The 26,471-nt window shown below is 42.0% G+C and overlaps 1 protein-coding gene across 1 annotated transcript in view; it reads right to left on the reverse strand.

Annotated features, from left to right (window-relative positions):
• The window catches only part of LOC311097626 (E3 ubiquitin-protein ligase rififylin), a 66,491-nt gene extending 41,631 nt beyond the window's left edge, over positions 1–24,860 (reverse strand). Inside the window, exon 1 of the mRNA XM_084137455.1 lies at positions 24,667–24,860. The gene's annotated coding sequence lies outside the window, so the exon portion shown is untranslated. The remainder of the gene's footprint in view (positions 1–24,666) is intronic.
• Positions 24,861–26,471: the final 1,611 nt, after the last annotated feature.

The following is a 26,471-nucleotide window of genomic DNA, read 5'->3' on the forward strand; positions in this document are numbered from 1 at the left end:
ATGTCCCCACAAGGATGGTAAAACCTGAGATCACCTCCATGCTCCATTGTGGGGACCAGCCAGCGGTCCCCATGAGGGAAATGGGTTAATAAACATACTAAATTATATATTTTTGAAAATGTAAAAATGCAGAAAGTTTTCTGTGATGGGTAGGGTTAGTGTAAGGAGATAGAATATACAGTTTGTACAGTATAAAGACCATTAAGTCTATGGAGAGTCCCCACAAAGATGTGTGCGCCTGTTTGTGTGTGTGTGTGTGTGTGTGTGTGAATGAGCGAGCGAGAGTGAGTGAGTGGGTGTGTGTGTGTGTGTGTGTGTGTGTGTGTGTGAATGAGTGAGTTTATGTGTGTGTATTATTTGAGTGAGTTTAAGTGTGTGTGTGTGTGTATGCATGTACATAGACTAGATTTTACATGTGCTAGATTAGTAATCTGATTTCTTTCCTACAGCCGGTGATGTCCAAATAAAAGCTGCTTCCCTCCGAACACAGTATGGGAATGTCCTCCAGTTAAAACCAAGTGGCAGCGGTGACAAAGAATTAACTTCCAGACAGAAGTGGATTTTAAAAAATCTCCAGTTTCTACAACCTTTTGTTGTCCAACGTATGTCTCAGTCTACACTGAATGTAAGTTTTGGCTAAAGGTTGTTACAGTACTTTCCAACTTTTACATACAATTTGTGAGCTTTCTATACAAACATGTATTGTGCCATTACTTATTATGCCTGATATTTTTTTTTAAAAATGTAAAAAAAATGTATCATAGTTGGATGACTTGGAACAGAGCATCACAGATGAGGGTAGTGAAGATCAGGAGACAGAGGAGGATGTGTCTAATACATCCACCTCCCACCTCACATCTGGACCATCAACTTCACAAACCTCACTTGAAGCCTCATCATCCTACCAGCATCATCAGGTTTCAATCACTAATCCTGAAAGAGCACATAAATCCAAATAAAAGTTACGGGAAAAATCATTTGATGAAGTTGAAATGGAGAAAGTAACTATTTTAAAAAAATTATCTGAAACACTGGTAGATGCTGGAAAGGATGTTGATCAAACATTTGCCAAACAGGTAGTGACTGAGATTAAGCTGATTAAAGACCCACTGACCAAAATGAGACTGCGTCGCAACATCCTTATGATGTTGTATGATGCGCATGAAAATGAGGCCAGATTAGCTTTACACCCAGACACCCAGCGAGTGTTACGCCCCCAAACAACGCCCCCAAACTCAAGACAAGTCTTATTTGATTTCAATAAAATAATAAATATTAGTATAATATACAACCAAAACAAAGGTTGAAAACTTTAGTAAAATGTTAAGGGTTAGTTCACCCAAAAATGTGATTCTGTCATTAATTACTCACCATCATGTCGTTCCAGACCCACAAGCCCCTTTGTCATCTTTGGAACACAAATTAAGATATTCAAAAATATCTTAATTTGTATTCCGAAGATGAATAAAGATTTTACAGGTTTGGAACAACATGAGGGAGAGTAATTAATGGCAGAATCACATTTTAATCACAAAATGGTTAATATGAAAAGATTTAATCAGTTGGTGTCCATGTTTATATCATATTTTCCTGCCAGGAAACAGATCCAGCTGGTGAATGAAAATATGCTTTTAAACTGTCTCTCTGATTTTTGGCGACGGTCGTGGCATTCCGTGCACTGCTTGCTTCCACAGAGGGGAGTTCTCCATCCCTTCTCCATGCTCCAGGAACCATGTTGTGATTGGCATCTTCCACATCTGCAAAGGTTGAAGGCAGGTACACATCAGATGCCTTCTTCCTCAGGAAGTTGTGCACACAGAGTGCAGCCAGTGTAACTGTTGTTACTTTCTCAGGCTCCAGTGCAATGTTGGAAAGAAAGACAAGTCTATTGGCTAAAATTCCAAACGCGTTTTCTACTGTACGCCTTGCCCTTGATAGCCTGTAGTTAAATATTCGCTGCCCATGGTCCAGATTTCGGAAGGGGTATGGCTTCATCAGATCGATTCGGAGAGGGAAAGCTTCATCACCAACAAATGCATAGGGTGAAGATATGTTGCTCCCTGGTAGTGGCTCTGGGGGTGGGACATTTAGCAGATGTCTGTCCATGGCAGCTCGGAGGTCTGACTGGCCAAATATTCCTCCATCTGACACTCTTCCTTGTACGCCAACATTGGCATAAATAAATTTGTAATCTGCGTCGACTACTGCCATGAGTACAACTGAAAATCTAGACTTGTAGTTGTGATATGTACTTCCAGAGTTTGCAGGTGGTTGGATATAGATGTGCTTTCCATCTATAGCTCCTAAGCAATTAGGAATTGCCATTTGGTTTCAAATCCCATAGCCACCTCTCTCCACTCTGCCTCTGTTGTAGGAGTCTGAAAAAAATAAACACCATATATAATTAATACATGTAATGTTCTCTCATTTTTACAGAGGTTATACTTAATAAAAAAAGTCCACTTATTATAAATCAAAAAAATATCCATAACTCTGGTTAAAACGCTTAGTTTTGGGAATTATTCAGTAAAGGCTTCTCTTTGTGTAAACCCACTGTCTTGAAATGTACGTCTGTTATTTACATCAAATGACTTACCTTTAAATGATCCTCCTTTAAGACGCCATACAAGGCTTGACAAGTCTCCATTACTATCTCACTGATAGTACTACGGCCGATCCGGTACTGGAAGCTAATGGCTCGTTTCCACTGAGCAGTACAGTACGGTACGGTACAGTACGGTACGGTTCGGGTCTGTTAACCATGATCTGGCTAGCGTTTCCACTGCCAACAGTACCCTTACTTGATAGGCGTGGTGTTTCGATCGACGTAATTTTCGCGCGAAGAAGAACATAGTAAACTACAATGGATGACATACAGCAGATCTTGTTCTTGCTCCTCGACATGTTTGTCACAAGAAGACAAGCGCCGACATTAGGCTTTTCTCAATATTAAGTACGCAAAGTTTGTACTTGCCATGTGCGACTCACTCCTACATGCACATGGTACAGCGCGTTCTTAAAAGCGTCACTCAGCTCGCTCTGCTACTCCGGTTATCTCTGTTACTCTGTATGTACAAATTTAAGCAACAATAAAACGAAATATGTTATAAAACACTACTCTGCCTCTTTTCGTTTTCATTTAAATAAATTAAACATTATAGGGACACAAATGTGGTTCATGCGCAACGCATATTGATTATTCACTGCACGTTATACGTTATTCTATTTATAACAAAACGATTTAAAACACAACCCTAACGTTACCTCTTTTCGTTTAAATAATAAAAAAAATTACACATTACAGGCAATATATGCATTTGTACAAATGTTGCAATAAACATCAGTGATAATCTTGTAAAAAGAAAATGACAAGAAACCATATTTCTTTTTGTAAAATTTCAGTTTTATCAATAATAGCCAATATAAAAGTTTAAGTAAAAGGTACAAGAAGCTATACAATAAGAAATAAAGCAAACAATTCAGTCAAATGTCCAAATGCTGCGCTAGTCTAACATTACAACAGTAAAGTTAAATACAAATAGCCTATAATATGAAACTAAACTTAGCCCTCAGTCAAAACGATTGACAGGGAACGAATTATATATTCACGAGACCAAAGATCGCCCGTTAGGTCTGCACAAGACGAATTATATCTCATGTTTAACCACTACCGTCGGAGTCATCGGCGAACGTCAGAAGAACTAACTTAGCCGAGGAAAGGCTCATCCAGCCGGGAAACATGAGCGCCGAGCGCCCGCTGATCGCATGGATCTCACAACCGGGGAAAAACAAATCATCTTTATAAATAAACCACAGATTAGAGCTTTAAACAACTACATTCTCGCCTGAAAAACTCTTAAAATTACATTTCGTGACACAGTAACAGTATATTATATTAAACTGTATATAAAAAAATGGCGCTTCTTATGTTGTCATTCCCCTCGTAGCACGCGCAAGTGACGATTCTCTGTCAACCAATCAACGTCCTGCAGTGAGTCTAGCTCCACCTTTTAGTACCGTACCACTGTGCTAGGTACCCCAACGGAAGGGTACCCAAAAAGTGGTACGGTACGGTTCGGCTTTTTGGTACCATTCTCAACTTTTGGCAGTGGAAACGCAAATAAAAGGGTACCGACCCGTACCGTACCGTACCGTACCGCTCGGTGGAAACGCGCCATAAGAGATCTAAACGTCTCTCCTGTGGAAGGAAGCATGTATAAGGTTTATAATGTACCATGGCCTGGATTTACAGACACAGCAAGATTAAGCACAAATTAGGCATTAAATGAGATGGAGCCTTTAAGTAGCTTTTATAAACTTTCCTTAAAAACATTATCTTTATCTTAAAAAATGTCACTGACATATTTTAAGATAAGTCAGTGCAAATTACTTTTAGTTTAAACAGCTCAAACTTGCATTTTAGTCTGAGACTACCGGACTAGATTAAATTTTGTCAGTGAAACCAGGGCATTAAACTGATTTTTTTTTTTATTGTTAAAGGCTCAATTACCGATGTGACTGCATAACAATAAATGGTTAACTTACTTCTGAACATTAGAAGTATTTAATGAAATTGGTGAACAAATAATTGTTTTAACAGTCTGTTTTTGAAATATCTTATCGTTGTGGCAAGCTAGCAACATTTATATTACTTTTACTACTGGCTAAAAGTACAAAAGTACAAATATAGGCCTAACGTTATATAAAAAAAATATATTTTACCTCAAGTTCTCTTTGAAGGAGTGACAGTCCATACTGTCCTCTTCGTGCAATCCAGGAACGTGTCCATTGTCGGGTTTTCTTTCTTTTTTTATCTTTTTCTGAACACAAGACAGCCAATACGAAAATCGCCGCTTCATCCATTGTTTGTTTACGTTCGTTTCCGGAAGTCAGGCGCTACTAGTTTCGCCTTCACGCGGGTCTTCAAAGACGGCACGTGATGACTGGTCTGGAAGAAACGTGTAGTCTGACATGGTTCTTGTCCACGACACGACAAGATTTTAGGAGTCAAAATCGTGTAATCTGACACAGTGACTATCGCATAAGACAAAAAAATCGTGTAATCTGAACCAGGCATAAGGCTGTGTGTCCACCAAAGCGTTTTTTCACGCGGCTGGAGTGTTTTTTCAATTGTTTTCAATGGGAGCGCCGCGTTTTTAAAACGCCATGAGCGTAGCGAGGTGCTGAGCGTTTTTTTCACGCTGAAGCGCTCAGCATTTTTTACAGGTCGCCGAGAGTTGAAGAATGTTCAACTTTGGGTAAAACGCTGCGCTCATCACTGTCACTTTTTACCCAACCGTCCAATCACAGTGGAGGAGGGGCGGGACTAAGACCACACCGATCAACATTCTGCTCGTACAACGTCAACAGATGACAACAACAAGCATAATAGGGTCAATATCACTATAAAGTGCCTTTGGTGTCCTCATCAGAATCGCTCAGTCATCATGAACATAATGCAAAATAATGTAATTCTGAGGTTTTATTATAAATGGCCAAACACTTGCACACATAAAAGTACAATGATACATCTCTTGAAATGTGTTTTTCTGATTTTATATCATTTTCTTTGATTGGATGTATGTGATTTTGGCATGTCCCACACGCTGCTCAGCTAACTTCAGTGAGTGTAAAAAGTGGTTAAATTACATAAAATTCAAATACTTTTTTAATGTACTTATTGTCCTCAGCAAGTTATTTAATAAAACAAGTCATTTTGATTATTTATATTTTATTTTCATAATAATATTAAGCAGTTTGCATGTGTCCCTGAAATTGCTGTCCACCCTGTCATTATGGGGTAAACGCCCCTTTAAGAAACCAACTGATGTACTCAGTGATATCCCTTCCCCCATTTGGTCTTTCTTCAGTGGAGCTTAAAACATCTGCAATGCACACAATAAGTATCTACACTTATATTTCCTAATTTTCATCATATTGTGTTTGTAGTTGCCTGTTGTCAAGCTTAACATGTCCACCCTGTCATTGTGAAATATTAATTAATATAAAAACTTTTCAGAAATTCTAAATATATATTTTAAACAGTGCACGGTCAGCTTCAACAGTGAATCACTTTGCTAACTGCTGTACACCATGTGCTCATTAAATACTAACTTTAGCCAAAAAATGTCCACCCTGTCATGAACCATGTCCACCCTGTCATGTGACATTTGCAACTCCTGAAAATCAGCCTGAGCCAGGCCCCTCCTTCTTCTATATTGGTTAAGGGTTTCTTGAAGTTCCTGTTGTTTTTAAAATGTTCCCCCGTTCTAGTTCACCCATTAAAGCATCTGTCCACCCTGTCATGCCAAGTTCCACCCTGTCAATTTGTTGTCCACCCTGTCATGTTTAACTTTTAGGATGAAAATAAACAAATTATTTTAACAAGTTAACAAAACCTCGTTATTTAAAAAAAACATTTAAAACAAGAGCCAGAGAAAATACATTACATTGGATCAACATTTTAATATAGAATCAACACAGAAACAAAATATGTGTGAATTGAGATACTAGTAACATTTTCGCGGATCTTCCGTATCATAACAAGCACGAAAAAAACGCAACGCTTCCAAAAACGCTCTCAAGCGCTCACAGCTAGGCGTTTTCAGCAGAGCATCTAGCGTTTTCAGCTGGCTAAAAACGCCTAGCTGTGAGCGCTTTAGAGCGTTTTGGCAGTGTTGCGTGTTTTTCAGTTGAGACACGTTGCTTGTTATGATACGGAATATCCGCGAAAGTGTTACTAGTATCTCATTTCACACATATTTTGTTTCTGTGTTGATTCTATATTAAAATGTCGATACAATGTAATGTATTTTCTCTGGCTCTTGTTTTAAATGATTTTGTTCCGTTATTATGCTTGTTGTTGTCATCTGTTGACGTTGTACAAGCAGAATGTGGCGGTTGGTCGGTGTGGTATTAGCCCCGCCCCTCCTCCATTGTGATTGGATGTTTGAGTAAAAAGTGACACTGATGAGCGCTGCGTTTTACCCAAAGTTGAACATTCTTCAACTCTCGGCGACCTGTAAAAAACGCAGAGCGCTCGGCACTCCAGCGTGAAAAAAACGCTCAGCGCCTCGCTACGCTCATGCCGTTTTAAAAGCGCGGCGCTCCCATTGAAAACAATTGAAAAAACACGCCAGCCGCGTGAAAAAAACGCTTTGGTGGACACACGGCCTAACGCGAGGAACGAGCAGTGCGCTGTGTTTTTTATGTTGCTAGGCAACCAATGAAACAGCTGTCCTGTCAGTCAAGTAAACGTTGAATCAGCCTTTTATTACCTTTATTTACTTTCTGTTAACATTGTGGTAGTTACGGTTTGTGAAGTCGTTAAGCTCCTGGTAACCCGCGAGAGCACCACAAGTTTATCCTCTATCATCGCACTCTCCTGGCGTTCAAGCAACTGTAGCTTTCATTAAAAAAAAAAATGACCATGCAGCGGGCGGTAAAACCATAGACAGTATATAAACTGGACACAGCGACCCCATAGGTTTCAACGGAGAAAAGTGAAGCAAATTAGAAGCACTTACTTCCTGATGGCTGAGCGTACTGCGCAGACTCAAACTGAGCTTGACCACGTGGATGTGACGTGACCAACCTGTCTGACCGTTGTAAGTCTTCTAGGAGCTGTGCCAAAGAAATCTGAATCATTCCCTTCTGAATCTTGCAGAGACGGAGAGTGTGAGTAGGAGCTGTCCATGAGCTAGGAGCAGGAGCAACTTTATGACTCTCTATGGGCTTCTCCCTTGACTTTATCGGACTTTATGCCTCCACGTCCCCCCGATTGACTGCGAGCTTCTCCTCCTATCTATACGGTAATTTCCAGAGAGTCGCGTGGTTATGACGCAATCGTTAGCCTGTTTTTACAAAAACTGCTTCTACGGGGTCATAACGTAAGATACAAGGTAATGGAGCCTTTTATACATTGTCGTGTTTCTTTAGAAATAAATAATGGACAAATGGAGTCTTTAAACGCCTCAGATGTAAAGTTATTCGCCTTCAAAGTGACGCCAAAATGAATGGGAGTCAATGGAATGCTAACAGCAGGTAATGGCTTGATAGCCAATGGCGGCCGCCGGGGGTGGTACGGAAATTGAGAGCTCGATTACCCCCCTGGGTAAAACACGAGGCGCAGCAGGCGCATAAACAGTGCGCAGAACGCTCGCTGCCATAGGAAACCAATTGAAAATAGGCGCCTCTCACTGCAAAAAACGTGTCAGGTGTAATCGGCCCCAAGGGCCTTCCGTTTTAGTGATGAAAGCTAGTTGCTTGAACACCCGGAGAGTGCGATGATGGAGGGTAAACTTGTGGTGCTCTTGCGGGTTACCAGGAGCTTAACGACTTCATGAACCGTAACTACCACAATGTTAACATAAAGTAAATAAGGTTAATAAAAGGCTGATTTGACGTTTACTTGACTGACAGGACAGCTGTTTCAGTGGTTGCCTAGCAACATAAAAAACGCAGTGCACTGCTCCTTCTGTCGTGCTGTGCACCTCGCTTTTTCGAACCTGAAAAACGCGTCATAGGTGTGATCGGCCCCTAAGAAAGCATTACATGTGTTGGGAGTGGAACTGCTCTGAAAATAATAATCAGAAAATGTCACAGAAATGTCCAATGTTTCAAGTAACTTAAAGCAGCGCTATGCAGAGTTTTGGCAATTTATTTGCTGTTTTCTTGCTTTTTGCTCGCGGGTTTCTCTATAGAGCTCCCCCTACAGCTTCAGAATAGATATTTGACAACACTGTCATTTGTTTTCAAAGAAGCCGGCTACTGGGCGAACGCACGGAGCCATGTCCACTGAGGTATGTATGATACACAGAAGGCTAGCATATAAATGTTTATATAGTGTAACCAGAGGTGTAATGTTATGTGTGCAGTGCCGTAAAGCAATTCGTTACATCACAAGACCTGATATCACGCGATACTTCCTGACGCTGAGGCCGGCGACCCGCCGGTGTGGTGAACAAATGAGTCCTATAGAGCATCACAGTCCCGCCCACAGCCGGTGCCGGAAGTAAGAATTCAATACAATTTCTCCATTGACAGTTGGGGTATAAGCCATAAAAACGTAACCATACATGGTAGACTTAAAACCAGCTACGGCTGTACTAAGCGATTGTATATGCTCATATAAACGCCAAAAGTTCATGGGGCACTAACCTTGTTTTGAGATAAATGCCTTTTATTCGCGATGTCTTGGATAAGTACTTTATTACCCACAATCCTGAACAATCCCACAATCCCACAGTGATGCATCTGATTGGTGGAACTCGTGTAACTGTCTGGTTAAACCCTATGGTTAAACCCCGCGAAGGTCCGTGAACACTGAAGATCATTAATAAAAAAAAACCTGTGTTGCGTTTTTGCACGGTAGACTTATCAGTGCAATCACGATCTCCTTGGCTGCCATGATGGCTTTTTTAAAGGAGGAAAACAAAAGTGTTCAAAGGGGTGAAAACCACTTCAAATCGGGTCATCGGGTTTGTAAGGGCCAGCATGAGGGACAAGACCTACAAAGTTGTGGTGAGTTTTGCAGGGAGGTTGGTAACGTTAGTTAGCATTATCGTTCACTTTAGCTAGGCTACTGTAGCCTTCATATGGTATGAGCATAGACAGTATATAAATGGGTATGAGTCATATCAAGCATTTTATGATGCCACTGTCAAAACAATATTTAGCCTAGGCATACCTCTTCATGCATTTACTGAACATTTGTGTAATAATTCATGGCAAGTTAATAAACTGAATATGATGGTGGTCCAAGAGCAGACCATGCACCGGTCCATGCATCAGACCGGTGGCGTGGTGCACTTTCTGGTTTGCTGACCATCACTTTTTAATTTTCACTTGTTGTGACAACTGAGCGGTGATTGCAGTCAGGTACAAAGCACACTGCACCATGTTGCTAACGTTATCGTTAACCGCTTTCACACACGCACACAATATAAAATACACGATAATGATAAATATAAAATTCAATACACAATACCTATATAAAACACTATTATTTACACGATTACTACTGAAAGAACAGCTATTAACTGCACATTCACTATATAAAATTCACTGGAGGAAAAAGTTTGCGTGGCCGTCGTCAGATTTGGAAGTCACTCAAAAGGCTCTTTCGCGGATGTGGCTTCAGTTGACTTAAGTGAGGCGCGGTGGTTTATGGGATGAGTAGTTCCTTCGCTCGGAAATGAAAATATGTATACAGTCTTGTACCTTTGACTTTATTTGGATTTTCTCTTCGTTTTTTCACTCGAAATGATATCTTGTATGCTTATAAGTTCAGCCGTAGCTGGTTATCCTCAGACATGCTCTGAAACTCTTTGGATACGGATTTTTCCAAAACGTCAATGGGAGAAATGAATGGGAATGAATGAATTGAAATGAATTTACTTCCGGCACCTAAGCTCTCTCGGGCTGTGGGCGGGACTGTGATGCTCTATTCAAGCGGCAACATTCTAATCTGAAAAATGAAGCCTACCCGGAAGTGCGAAAAACTGCAATACATCGAAAATCCGCTAGGGGCAGTTCCCAAAAGGAAGCAAATGTCCATAGACCCCTATGTTAAAATGTCCGTTTTCACAGCATAAATTCATGTTTTTACAGGTTGGTCCCATGGACTTTTATTGTATTTTTCGATAGGTTCCGAGTGCCTGACAACTGTGAGGGGGGTGAATTTTTTCTAATTCGTTAGTTTAGATCGTATTTAGATATAAAATGTATGACAAATAAGGGCGTGGTTAACTTTGATTGACAGCTTGATTGACAGCTGATGACGAGCATAGGCTGCGCCGAGTGGAATTCCTGAAATTTGACGTCTCGGCCATGATCTGACACAACACATCATACCACCTCTGTATCCTTTCTGAACATTTGTATTGAAATATCGTACATAAAATGGGTTGCTCTGCTATAAACTGCACTAACCGACACTGTAGGAGGACTTCGCTCCAGTTTTTCCGGTAAGTGACATTCCACTACTATTTCACGTAGTTAGCACTATTTAGCATCAATGTTTGTGGGCAGTGGCACTGCAACAGTTTGCATTAAATCGCCTCAGATAAGTTAGCGTCCGAGGTACTTTACCTACCGCTAACATACAGTAATGACTGCTAACTGGCTTGCTATCAAGCTAGCCTAGTAGCTATCGGAAATTCCCACGTAAGTCTATGGAAGAATGAATTATTGTCGAAAATTATGACCGACTGACAAAAGCACACATACATTCAGGTAACGTTAACTTGAAGAAAGTTAACATTAGTGAAAACCATTGTGCCCTGTAGTGAATTCGCTTAATGTTAGTCATACTAGAAAGGTGCTTGAGTCAATTATGGGACAGCTGTTAATGTAGCACTGTATAACGTTAAGGGCAACGATTTTCCAAGATGGCACCGCCCATACCCCCAATAAACGGCCTCAAAACCGTTCTTCAGAAAGTCTATGGGTGACGTCACAGACACTTTGTCCATATTTTTACAGTCTATGGTCCTATTGAGTCCACAGGTGTGGTGTGGTGAGTCCACAGGTGTGGTTAACAAATGAGTCCTATTGAAGAGATGAGTCTGAACTTAGTACCCCATTATGCCAGTAGTATGCCTGATCTAAATCTGTTCTCGCGACAACTTGTAGCTAACGTGAGCTGTTTTAGTGTTATTATGTGGTAGCTTTATGTAGCATGCTAAATCCCGTTGCTATATACAAGGTAAGATTAAATTAAATTGTATATTGTATATGTACATTGTATATATTCTATAGCTAATATTTAAAATCAAGTTGCGTCAGTAGCAGAGGAGAAAGACCGCGGAATTTAAAAATACGACTGTATTGTGTCACAAAATGTAGTTTTAAGAGTTTCTCAGTCGATAATGTAGTTGTTTGAAGCTCAAATAGGTTGTTTATTTATTAAAAAAACACTAACAATGAGAAATGTTTAATTTCACAATCTATAGCTTCGGTTAAATACTAGTATATGAAACATATAAGTTAAAATACATTAATGATTCGTTATAACATAGTACAAACTTCTTCTATAATAAAGTAATTTTGTATGATTTGTAACCAGGCACTAAAGCGATTACCCATAAAACGTGCTTTGAACCAATCGGATTGCTTGGGTCCTAAGCTCGGACTCATCTCTTCAGTAGGACTCATTTGTTCACTACACCGGCCCAAAGTTGCAAGGGTGGTTTTTCCATAGACAGTGGGTTTTTCTGCTCAAAGGCGCTAGGAGGGTGCGAGAAGACCACCATTCAACCCGAAAACAGTCATATAACCATTCCAATGACTCCGAAGCTGTTCAGTTAAGGTACAAAAACCTGCATAGTTATTGTATCAATCTAAAGTAGAAAATTATTTACCGTAAAAAGTAACAGTAAAATGTCCTTAAAATCAAATATGAAATTTACATGATAGGCTCAACAAAATTCAACATAATTAAAGGCACTATGCAACTTTGGCCCTCTAGTGGTTAAATAAAACTGCATGATTTTTTGGTTGTGGTTCGGCTCTGCATGACTGTGTGGATGAATACCGTTATCCTACTACACATAAAATATTAACTTGTGAGATATAAAGAGTTTCGATGGAAAGAATATCAAGCTGACAAGCTGAAGACGTTACTGTAGCTATACCTAATAATAATAATAATAATAGACATGGTATACTTTCTTGAAAATAAATTCCACTACAGCGCTACAACAAACCATAGTAAAATGACCCTTCACAATAATGCCATTATGAACTCTGTTAAGAGAGCTACATATGGCAATTTACTAACGTATGCCACTCCCACACCATACACGTGTCAAAGTAGCTGGAGCAACTTTTCCCTATTTACGAAAATGACAAGACATGCACGGGCGAGTGAGGTATGTACGTAATTTCCCACCATCCCACTAGGATTAAAACATAAACACTTACCAGGCTTGCCATGGTAAATCAGGGTTAAAAAAAAAAAACGTTTTGGAAGAAGGATTGATGTATTGACTCTTTGTTAAAGTCTTTTGATGTTGTTTATATGTGGTGTTTTTAATATGCTTTGAGACAAACCATGTGCAAATTCATAAGGCAACACCATTGCTGAGTATTTTCTCCTTAAAACTGCAGTGAAAAAAAGACAGTCTCAAAAACGCAACGTGAGATCATCAACGAGTGGATCTCTGAGCTGGTGAGTGAGTGGAGACGGGGCTAATTTGCATATTCATGGTTTCCCCGTATTCGAGGCAAGGGTGTAGAGTTACATTCAAGGTGTTTTAAGAATTTTTTTTCATGGAAAAAACGTTTAAATGAGTCATTTTGGTGATCAAAGATGAGTTTTAAAGGATACAATTACTACCATTACAATGACTACCATTGTAATATACGTCACAGCTGTTATGTAGCAGTTAAGTTTTGCATCTTGCAGGAGAGAACAGTCAGCACTTTATTTAGGTCAGACAATGACAGACCAAAGCAGCAGGTTGTGGTTTTGACTGAAACAAAAACTGTTGCAAACATTTTTGTAGTTGGAATGAATCCGGTGCCTTAAATGAGATATAGTAAATATCTGCTTGCTTCCTTGTTACAAAATGACATGCAAGAGAAGAGTGGAACTGCAACAAAACACTGTAATATTTATTTATCCTACTATCAGATATTACATTTTATTTAGTTTAATGAATGAAAAAGTGATTGTTTTTTATAATAATAATACTTATTTTAAATCTTTGAAGTAACTTTACAAAAATATCAAGATAAAATATTATATATACAGCGGGGGAAATAAGTATTGAACACGTCATCATTTTTCTCAGTAAATATATTTCCAAAGGTGCTATTGACATGAAATTTTCACCAGATGTTGGTAACAACCCAAGTAAGCCATACATACAAATAAACTGTCAGGTTTCGTACAGGAAGCAGACAAGAAGGTAAGTTTTAAGTGCTTTATTGCAGAACGGAACGGATCCAGTGGAGAATGGTGAGTATGCAGATAACAGATAAACTATGGTAACTTAACTCAATGATAATAATATCTCTATTGCAGGTGATGAAGGCAGATGTCAGATGAACCAGGCTGAAGAAGATCGGGAAAGCAGGTAAGTATCCGGATGACAAGAGGTGAGTCTGTGTGTCAATGTAGAGACGTGTATTGACGAGACCAGACAAAGAGTGAGTGAATGAGTGCTGAATATAAAGGTGAGCTGGTGATGGGATCCAGGTGACGGTGATTACTACTTAGAGGAGAGTGAGTGCAGGTGTGCGCCAAGGAGGATTCTGGGGAGTGTAGTGCAGAGACAGATGAGGAAGACCGACGGTGGATGTGACAATACTCCCCCCTCCCGCAAGGCCCGACCCGCGCCGAAGGCAGCAGAACACGGGAGGGGGGGTGGGCATCCTGGAGTCCATGATGGGGAGGTGGACCGGGTGTGGATGGACGGACTCCAGGATGGTCCAGACGGCCATGGCGGAGCAGACTGGTCAGGGGGCCATGGCGGAGTAGGAGACCACCCCTCGGGCGGTCCTGGCGGAGACGACCCCTCGGGCGGCCATGGCGGAGACTTCCCTTCGGGCGGCCATGGTGAAGCAGGCTGAGGAGGTGGCCATGGCGAAGAGGACCCTTCGGGTGGCCATGGCGGAGAGGACCCTTCGGGGGGCCATGGCGGAGAGGACCCTTCGGGCGGCCATGGCGGAGAGGACCCTTCGGGCGGCCATGGTGAAGACTTCCCTTCGGGCGGCCATGGTGAAGCAGGCTGAGGAGGTGGCCATGGTGAAGAGGACCCTTCGGGTGGCCATGGCGGAGAGGACTTATAGCCCCCCCCCCCCCCCCCCCCCAAAATTTCCTTGGGGAAATTATCAGGCTTTGACACTGGGCTGGATGAGGCAGGGGGCGAAAGCGGCTCTGGGCTGGACAGGACCAGTGACGAAGAGGGCTCTGAGCTGGACAGGACCAGCGGCGAAGAGGGCTCTGAGCTGGACAGGACCAGTGGCGAAGAGGGCTTTGAGCTGGACGGAACCAGCGGTGAAGGCTCTGTGCTGGACGGGACCAGCGGTAAAGGCTCTGTGCTGGACGGGACCAGCGGTGAAGAGGGCTTCGTGCTGTCGCTGTGAGCAGTCTCAGCGGGGCAGTAGCTGTGAGCAGTATCGACTGGGCAGACCCTTGCTGGCTCTGGCTCGACTGGGCAGATGCTTGCAGGCTCTGGTTCGACTGGGCAGACGCTTGCAGACTCTGGTTCAGCTGGGCAGACACTTGAAGGCTCGATATGGTTCTGGATGAGGATGGGTGAGGAAGTGAAGATGACTGGTGGCTGTGGTTGATTAGGCTTGAGTGTGTTCTGGATGAATACTGGTGACGAAGTGAAGATGGCTGGTGGCTGTGGCTCTGGCGGGCAGGCTACTGGCTCTGGCTCTGGCTCTGGATCGTCAGGGCCGATGAGAGGAGGAAGATCGCTAAAGTCATCAACCTCGGACATAGGCTTGGCTGGGCAGACGGCTGACTCTGGTTTGGCTTGGATGTGGAGATCTGGCTGGGCGATTCCCACGGAGAGGGAGGAACCGCACACCCATAGCGTGCGATCAACGAATTCCATGAATGTCTGGTGGGTATCGTCAAGCAGTAGTATCTGGGCAAGAGGATCCTCTAGTCCACTCCAAAAGTGCAATTTAAGATCCTCCTCCTCCCAGCTCACATCCTGATAGAGATCCAAATAAAACTCTGCATATTCCTCAAGAGATCCAAATAAAACTCTGCATATTCCTCAAGAGATCGACCATTCTGGAAAAGGTTAGGGGTTTCCGTGGGACTCTGCATTATGGTCTGGTCTTCTGTCAGGTTTCGTACAGGAAGCAGACAAGAAGGTAAGTTTTACGTGCTTTATTGCAGAACGGAACGGATCCAGTGGAGAATGGTGAGTATGCAGATAACAGATAAACTATGGTAACTTAACTCAATGATAATAATGTCTCTATTACAGGTGATAAAGGCAGATGACAGATGAAACAGGCTGAAGAAGATCGGGAAAGCAGGTAAGTATCCAGATGACAAGAGGTGAGTCTGTGTGTCAATGTAGAGACGTGTATTGACAAGACCAGACAAAGAGTGAGTGAATGAGTGCTGAATATAAAGGTGAGCTGGTGATGGGATCCAGGTGACGGTGATTACTACTTAGAGTGCAGGTGTGCGCCAAGGAGGATTCTAGGAAGTGTAGTGCAGAGACAGATGAGGAAGACCGATGGTGGATGCGACAGAAACAAACAAAAATAAGTTCAGAAATTAAGTTATGTGTAATAATGTGAAATGACACAGGGAAAAAGTATTGAACACATGGAGAAAGGGAGGCGCAAAAAGGCATGGAAAGCCAAGACAACTGCTGAAAACTTACAGTATTTAAAAAACAATCCAGCCCCCTGTCAGTGGAATCCACCCACCAGTGCTCCTCACAAGATTTCTGATAGAGGAGTGAAAAGAATAATCAGAAGAGTTGTCCAAGAGCCAACACCAAGTTGTATGGTGTTTTTAGGGTAATGTGCACTGCCATTTCTCCTCCAAATATGGTGTGTATTATGGCATCCAAACAGTTCAATTTTGCTCTCATGTGACCACACTATATTCTCAAGTATTTCACTGGCTTTTCCAAATATTGTGCAGCAAACTTTAAATGAGCTTCAACATGCTTTTTTTTCAGTAATGGAGTCTTGCGTGGTGAGCGTGCATACAGGCCATGGCGGTGGAGTGCATTACTTACTGTTTTCTTTGAGACAACAGTACCTGCTATCTGCAGGTCTTTTTGAAGCTCTCCACAAGTGATCCTTGGCTCTTGGACAACTCTTCTGATTATTCTTTTCACTCCTCTATCAGAAATCTTGCGAGGAGCACTGGTCGAGGCAAATTTATGGTGAAATGATTGTCACTGGACCATTCAGAAGCTTAGAATGGCGCCTATAACCAATGCCATCATTATGTTTTGCAACAATTAGGTTGCGAAGGTCTTGAGACAGCTCTTTGCTTTTACCCATCATGAGATGTGTCTTGTGTGAGTGACACCTTGGCAATGAGACCTTTTTGTAGGCCATCATTTGGGACTGAACCAGCTGTTTTTAATTTCCACTGACAGGGGGCTGGATTGCTTTTTAATTACTGTAAGTTTTCAGCAGTTGTCTTGGCTTTCCATGCCTTTTTGCGCCTCCCTTTCTTCATGTGTTCAATACTTTTTCCCTGTGTCATTTCACATTATTACACATAACTTAATTTCTGAACTTATTTTTGTTTATTTCTTTGTATGTATGGCTTACTTGGGTTGTTACCAACATCTGGTGAAAATTTCATTTCAATAGCACCTTTGGAAATATATTTACTGAGAAAAATGATGACGTGTTCAATACTTATTTCCCCCGCTGTATAAACAGAGACTGTTTTGCCAAATTATCAGGCATTGCTTACAGACTATTTGCAAGAAGTGCAGCTAAATATGAAATGAAAAAGTCCTCTCTCAGCATGTACCTTTAATCTGAAAAAACAAAAACGAGTGGTAACCTATTACAACCCACTTCCTGTCGCCTCCAGCAAATGAGTTTATGTAAAAATGAGGCCAGCACATCATCAATCTGAGCTGCTACCTGTCCTGTAAACTAATTGATCAAGTCACAGACAAGACTGGATTAATGTCCAATAAATCAAACAGACTTTCAATATGAAAGTCCCCTCCTTGAACTACCACCCTTCCTTGAACTGCCACCTTACCGTGGTGGAGGGGTTTGAGTACCCGAAAGACCCTAGGAGCTATGTTGTCTGGGGCTATATGCCCCTGGTAGGGTCTCCTAAGGCAAACAGGTCCTAGGTGACGGGTCAGACTAAGAGCGGTTCAAAAACCAAAAAAGCGGTTCAAAAAAAGCGACGTGGGGCCGCCCTCCCATGGGCCCACCACCCACAGGAGGGACCGTAAGGGGCCGGTGCAAAGTGGATCGGGCGGCAGTCGAAGGCGGGGGCCTCGACAGCCTGATCTCTGGATGCGGAAACTAGCTCTAGGGGCGGGGAAGGAGCCTGAGATTGTGCGGGAGGTTGAGAGGTACCGACTAGAGATAGTCGGGATCACCTCCACGCACGGCTTGGGCTCTGGAACCACACTCCATGGTGAGAGGCGGCGGGCTGGTGTGGGTTTACTTATAGCCCCCCAGCTCAGCCGCCATGTGTTGGAGTTTACCCCGGTGAACGAAAGGGTCGTTTCCCTGCGCCTACGGGTCGGGGATAGGTCTCTCACTGTCGTGTGTGCCTACAGGCCAAACGGCAGTGCAGAGTACCCGGCCTTCTTGGAGTCCCTGGGAGGGGTGCTGGAAAGTGCTCCGACTGGGGACTCCGTTGTTCTACTGGGGGACTTCAACGACAGTGACACCTGGAGAGGCGTGATTGGGAGGAACGGCCCCCCTGATCTGAACCCGAGCGGTGTTCAGCTATTGGACTTCTGTGCTAGCTACAGTTTGTCCATAACGAACACCATGTTCAAGCATAAGGGTGTCCATCAGTGCACGTGGCACCAGGACACCCTAGGCTGTAGGTCGATGATCGACTTTGTGGTCGTTTCATCTGACCTGCAGCCGTATGTCTTGGAAACTCGGGTAAAGAGAGGGGCGGAGCTGTCAACTGATCACCACCTGGTGGTGAGTTGGATCCGATGGCGGGGGAGGAAGCTGGACAGACTCCTCACTACTGTGAGGGTTTGCTGGGAACGTTTGGCCGAGTCTCCTGTCAGAGAGACCTTGAACTCCCACCTCCAGCGGAGCTTCGACCGGATCCCGAGGGAGGCTGGAGATATTGAGTCCAAGTGGACCATGTTCTCCACCTCCATTGTCGAAGCGGCCACTCGTAGCTGTGGCCGTAAGGTCTCCGGTGCCTGTCGAGGCGGCAATCCCCGAACCGGTGGTGGACACCGGAAGTAAAGGATGCCGTCAAGCTGAAGAAGGAGTCCTATCGGGCCTGGTTGGCTTGTGGGACTCCTGAGGCAGCTGACGGGTACCGGCAGGCCAAGCGGACTGCAGCCCGGGTGGTTGTGGAGGCAAAAACTCGGGCCTGGGAGGAGTTCGGTGAGGCCATGGAGAAGGACTATCGGCTAGCCTCGAAGAGATTCTGGCAAACCATCCGGCGCCTCAGGAGAGGGAAGCAGTGTCCTACCAACGCTGTCTACAGTGGAGGTGGGCACCTGTTGACCTCGACTGGGGATGTCATCGGACGGTGGAAGGAATACTTCGAGAATCTCCTCAATCCCACTTCACGTCTTCCATTGAGGAAGCAGAGGCTGGGGGCTCAGGGGTGGACTCGTCCATTACCCAAGCTGAAGTCACCAAGGTGGTCAAGAAACTCCTCGGTGGCAAGGCACCGGGGGTGGGTGAGATCCGCCCCGAGTACCTCAAGTCTCTGGATGTTGTGAGGCTGTCTTGGCTGACACGCCTCTGCAACATCGCGTGGCGGTCGGGGACAGTGCCTTTGGACTGGCAGACCGGGGTGCTGGTCCCTCTTTTTAAGAAGGGGGACCGGAGGGTGTGCTCCAACTATAGGGGGATCACACTTCTCAGCCTCCCCGGGAAAGTCTATGCCAGGGTACTGGAGAGGAGAACACGGCCGATAGTCGAACCTCGGATCCAGGAGGAACAGTGCGGTTTTCGTCCCGGTCGTGGAACACTGGACCAGCTCTATACCCTCTCCAGGGTGCTGGAGGGTTCATGGGAGTTTGCCCAACCAATCCACATGTGCTTTGTGGACTTGGAGAAGGCATTCGACTGTGTCCCTCGTGGCATCCTGTGGGGGGTGCTCTGTGAGTATGGGGTCCGGGGCCCTTTGCTAAGGGCTATCCAGTCCCTGTATGACCAGAGCAGGAGCTTGGTTCACATTGCCGCCAGTAAGTCAGAATTGTTCCCGGTGCATGTTGGACTCCGGGCTGCCCTTTGTCGCCGGTTCTGTTCATAATTTTTATGGACAGAATTTCTAGGGGGAGCCAGGGGCCGGAGGGTGTCAGGTTTGGGGACCACATGATCTCATCTCTGCTTTTTGCGGATGATGTTGTCATGCTGGCCCCATCAGACCAGGACCTTCAGCATGCACTGGGACGGTTTGCAGCCGAGTGTGAAGCGGCTGGAATGAGAATCAGCCCCTCCAAATCCGAGGCCATGGTTCTCAGTCGGAAAAAGGTGGCTTGCCCACTTCAGGTTGGTGGAGAGTTCCTGCCTCAAGTGGGGTATCTTCAAGTATCTTGGGGTCTTGTTCACGAGTGAGGGAAGGATGGAACGGGAGATTGACAGACGGATCGGTGCAGCTTCTGCAGTAATGCAGTCAATGTACCGGTCTGTCGTGGTGAAGAAAGAGCTGAGCCGCCGGGCGAAGCTCTCGATTTACCAGTCAATCTACGTTCCTACTCTCACCTATGGTCATGAGCTGTGGGTCCCGGATCCAGGCGGCCGAAATGAGCTTTCTCCGCAGGATGGCTTGGCGATCCCTCAGAGACAGGGTGAGAAGCTCGGTCACTCGGGAGGAGCTCAGAGTAGAGCCGCTGCTCCTCCACATCGAGAGGGGCCAGCTGAGGTGGCTCGGGCATCTTTTCCGGATGCCTCCTGGTCGCCTTCCCGGGAAGGTGTTCCGGGCATGTCCCACCGGGAGGAGGCCCCAGGGATGACCTAGGACACGCTGGAGGGACTATGTCTCCCGGCTGGCCTGGGAACGCCTCGGTGTCCCCCCGGAAGAGCTGGAGGAAGTGTCCAGGGAGAGGGAGGTCTGGGCATCCCTGCTTAGACTGCTGCCCCCGCGACCCGGCCCCGGATAAGTGGACGAAAATGGATGGACGGATGGACTTTCAATATTAAAGGTCATCTAAATGAATCATGCCATAAAATTACTGTAGATTGTACTGTATTTTAGATAGATTATGACCATTTAAAGGTTACTGACATTTGCATGGCCTAATGAATGATTTCACTGATGACACATGAATTAAAAGTCTTGAGGATACACAACAAAATGTAATCCTTTCCAAGTGTTGTCTATGTAAGTGTCACTGTGTTGTGGAGAGATTGTGGTTGCTCAGCTGTATATCTGCATATTTCCTGTATCTACAGAGTACATTGATTCATTTTGTTGTGATACATTAAGACTATGTGAATTTCCATGTAGAAAAGAAAACAAAAATTTGATCCAAGGAATTGCCAAAGTTTAAAAATGTGCAAACCTGTGCAAAAATCACAGTACTGCATGATACTGCATACTGCAATACTAGATCGTCACAGTATGACTCTACATGTGTTTCTATCTGGCAAACACTCTGGCAATAAGCAGGGAAAGGTCTTTACAACCGATCATAGCTGATAATTTGGTTTTTGACCCGTCGAGTAACCGCATAAATGGCAACCTTGATATTCCTAAAAGAAATCAGCATGATGTCTTGAATCTGAAAACGTGTGCTTTCTTGGGTAATCAACATGGTAATCTGATCTGCTCGTCCTAACAATGACAAAGATCATTTGTCGCCAGTTTACTTCAGTGCAAACACTGAAACATATAATCACTTTTGGTTAAATTATATATAAAAACATTCTAATTTAACTAGTACTCTCGAATGTGTCCGTGGGCGACTACTGCGGTTAATGCCGTAGCTCAGTGATGATCATGTGAGAACAAGAATATGAGGTGGGGAAAGGGGAGAAAGCATGAGCGATTTAGCTCAGTCATTTGTATTTTTCACAGAAACAGTGCAACATCTTTTCCTTTGGTCGGTGCCAATAACCTGAGAGGTTGTTAAGTCACCATGTGGGTGAAGGGCATCATTGGAGCAGCATAACGTGGAGCGCAGAGATGCGACAAGCACTTTGAGTTGCATTGTGAGAGCCCCTTCCCCCTCCCCTCTGAAACCACACTCTATCACTGTAGGCCCATATCGCACAAAAACATCTCACAACAACAGCCTCGGTGGTTTCTCTGCATACAATTGTTGTCTGTACTCTACGCTCAAGGCTTATTTACCATAGGGTGCTATATTTTAATGTACTCTTCTCCCTCATCTTTTGGGTTGAGGTCGGGATCTTTAAGTTTCTACACACCCCTGTGATGCGAGCAGGTGATACAGAGGGAGGAGATGAGCTTTCTGTAAGAGAAAGTCACTTTATGGATACAGTTTTTACTGACTACAGCAGATCTTTGTATAAAACATGATGCGCTGAACAACTGCATTTCTTTTTTTTTTAATGAAATTTTGTATTATTGCAAGATGTTTTATCCACCAAATTTGTTTTTTGAAAAATGTAAAGTTGTTTCCATGCGAAATACCATCAGGAGCTTGCATTGTCAAAATGTGATGACTTCCTGTGAAAACATTACCACAAACAGGTTGAGCAGACTAGTCAAATGATCAAGCTGGCGTGTCTTGCCATCCTACAACCGTTACCACAAGGCTCATATGTCTGGGAAAAAGCACACAGCCACATTCACAAGACCTCATCGAGGAAGTTAAGTTAAAAGCAGTGAGAGAGACTGAAAAAGAGATAAACAGATCAAAAGATTAAAATGATGAATCTTAATGTCATTCAAAAGACATTCAAAACACTGACAAAATATTGACTTCCTTTTTGATTCATAATCATGACACTTGTTCTAACATTTAGAATGTTAAAAAGTATGCATTTGGCATATTAAATACATATTTGGACATTATAAAATGATTCATACAGAGTTTGAGCCATCCTAAAATTAAGCTATATTAAGTTTGCACAATATCGCTTTTGCACAATTCAATACTCAAGACCTTAAAGTCCCGAAATCAAAATTGAATATTGCAGAATTTATTATAAATTATCCATGCACATTATTTTTTTTTAATTCATGTGCCCTCGTAGTCTTTAATCAAAATAACTTCCCCTACCTCAACTATCCAATCAATTCCCGATGGACAAAATCAATCCCGCCCTACATTTTTTCCCTCAGATATACGCAACTGAAAGGAATAGTTCACCTAAAAATAAAAATAATCCCATAATTTACTTACCCTCAAGCCATCCTATAGGTGTAAATTACTTTCTTTTTACAGCTGAACACAATTGGAGTTATATTAAATAATATCCTGGCTCTTCCAAGCTTTGTAATAGCAAATAGAGCCTTGAGTTTTTGAAGCTCCAAAAAGCGCATAAACATAAATTAATTAAAGATGCTCTCAGTATGATTTTTTTTTCATGTTCCATTGACTGTTATAGCAGTCCCCTACTTATATTGACGAGATTAATTTATTCACCAAGTTAAGATAAAAAGAAAAACAGGGGAATTATGTAGATAATGTGAGACATATTCTGCTGGTCATGTGATCTCGGCTGCATATGGCAGCTCCCATGAGGTGATAGACCCTTCCATTTAAAAATAAAAATAATAATTTGGGGTTATTAGCCTGCTGATATCTGGAGCCTTCATCTCATGTGAGTGTACATGATTTTGTAAAGCATTGTTTATATTTTATGTGTAAAAATCATTGAGTGCTTCTTCAAATGATCCTTTTTTGTTTCCCCTTTATACAAAACAATGAAACACAACAGCAAAAAAATAAATAATAATTATATATATATATAAATGTCAAATCTATTTTAGAAAACGATTAATTCATTTTAAAATGAAGACAACATACTGAATTTAAGAAGTGAGTTTTATTAATCACAAACATACTGTTCAAGAATTCACACAGGATTTGTACTGGTCCCAAACCAGTGGGACTTTACATGAATTCAGTGAATGAAATATGTTTCATTTAAAATTTCAGCTGTCTCCAAAACAACCACAAACTCCACAGTGATGTCCACACAGAGCAAGCTATAAAATAAGGTCTGCACAACCCAACCTGCACATACAACACAGGTATTACATAGAAAATATAGACATAAATAGGTATACATATCAGTCAAAATATACCAATATAAATTTTGGCTATATGATGAAGGACTAGGGGAAGTGACCCTATCAACCTCAACCCATATAAACTATCAAACAGAAAAATAGAAAACAAAATAGAAACTTAAGTTTTATTAACAAAACACTTAAATATTAATTAACATTTTCAGCATCCAAGAACCAAGTAAACATTTCTTCTCCATCATTCTAACCTGTTCTTATAGTCTAGTTTCTGTGATGCGCTCTTGTACATGGCTGAGCATTTTTAATAGGGTTATCAACCAGTATTAATTCTATACTATTACATTTTTATTAGTATTTTTTTATTTTAATTTCTCCATCTAACACTTATATTTCAGATTTATTTAAATTACCGAAAACAATTTGTAATAGTTTTAATGCATTGCTATCAACGGCTTTGCTATTTTGAGAATAAACAAGTGAATGAATGTGTCACAATGGCTTATTAAGGTCATTTACCAAAATCAAGTATGATAAAAAAAAAAAAAAAAGCCCTGCTCGTTATCCAAGGAATAACAAGTCATAGTAAAGTGCAACAATACTGCGATTTCTCTATTAAACATTATCGTAATGCAGTAAGACATTTGCAGGTATGCAAGAACCTAAGGAGCTGCCTACCAAGACAACTTTACTAGAATGGGCGCTTATGATGTCCAAAAATGCTGTCTAGGTAGGCAGCTCACTGGGTTTTGAGATACAGCCATAGACAGTATCTTGCAGAATATAATTAAGGTAACTGGATGCATTTGAAATCTTACCCAAAATATCCGTTGCAAAGTCCTATTACAGCCATAATATATGTGTTTAATCGGGAACGCATAAACGCTAAAATACTATATGAATGGATACGCTCTTTAGAGAAATATAGGTGAAATCGCTCTGCAGTTCTCTCGACTAACGCAAAGAAGTATGACGTCAGAACGTATAATCACGCGAGAAAAGCCGGAGCCTGTCTGAGTGAGGGGTACTCCAGTGTTGCCATGTCCGGTAATTTAGATTTTTTTTTAATGTACCTTTTAAGAAAGCTCCTCAAATAACAAACAGCATTATCATTGTTAAAAACACCACAGTAAATCCAAGCAGCATACATTGAAAAATAAAAATAAAGTAAATAAATGTAAACCTTCTATCTGTGTATTTGTCAGACCAGGGTGTTTATTTTACTAGCGAGATCTGGCAACACGGTTGTTTTTTTCTCTCGCTTATATACCGGTAGTTTAGTGATCTATACTGCTATCACCTGGGCTGATCTGATACTACAATGTTAGACATAATGTATATTTATAAAATAAATAAAATATAAAACAGACAATGACATGGATAAATATATATTATATTATATTATATTATATTATATTATATTATATTATATTATATTATATTATATTATATTATATTATATTAGTAATAATAAATAATATAGAGAACACTAAATATATCAACAAATCTCATCTCATCAGTAACATTATATTATGATCATTACATTCAGATTACGTTCAGAATCTATCTATCTATCTATCTATCTATCTATCTATCTATCTATCTATCTATCTATCTATCTATCTAGAAAGCTCCTACCAAGACAACTTTACTGAAATGGGTGCTTATGATGTCCAAAAATGCTGTCTCTAGATAGATAGATAGATAGATAGATAGATAGATAGATAGATAGATAGATAGATAGATAGATAGATACAATGGCATGGCATATATATTTAGTAATAGTATAATAGTATATTTACTATAATATTATATGAGTAATACATCATATAGAGAACACTAATCAGCTAATCTCATTAGGGCCAATGCAACCTTGCTTTTACAAACACTTAACTTCATAATGCTCCATGGATCAAAGGATTTTTGAATAATCTGAAGCAGCTATAGATCATATACTGTAGTGTACATTGTCATATAGATACAGCAAAACTACTGGGAAATAAAATGCTCCTTTTTGCACTTTTTTTTCTTCTTTTTTTCTTTCTGCACCAGAAGAGTGCGCTGTTTACCCAAACTTTGAGTAGCACATCCCCGTACTGTAGGTCCAGAGATCCAGAGCTGTTGTTTACTGACCAAACAACCAGACTAATCCAGAGAGGTCAGAGGTGAAGCCCTCAGTCATCATGGCTCTTCAGCAGAGCTGCTGGTTCAGACTAGCTCGTTAATCAGGTTACCTCCAAATCCTATCTGAGGTGACTGTTGGGTGTAACAAGTGGATTGTGTCCGACACATACATAGAGCGGCCAGTTTTAGCAACAGTCTTAAATATTCTAAACGAAAACCATTAATTTGCCCTTTTGATCTGAAACCAAACCATAATCATGATTAATATCGGCAATAAGAATACCAGCATCGGTATCATGTGTTACAGTTTTTCTCCATTGGTTTGGCTCATTTCTTGAAACAGAAATTACATTCTCAAAACAACATGGACAAACCTCCAAACCACTTGGCAATTGTTCACAACAGAATTGAATTTCTCATTCATTTCATCAAATTGCAAATGTCTAAGTAGCCTACATGTCTCAATGTCTCAGTACATCTTTGCAAATGATTAAGTACA

This window comes from Abramis brama (assembly GCF_963993115.1).
Source record: "Abramis brama genome assembly, chromosome: 15".
NCBI lineage: Eukaryota > Metazoa > Chordata > Actinopteri > Cypriniformes > Leuciscidae > Abramis > Abramis brama.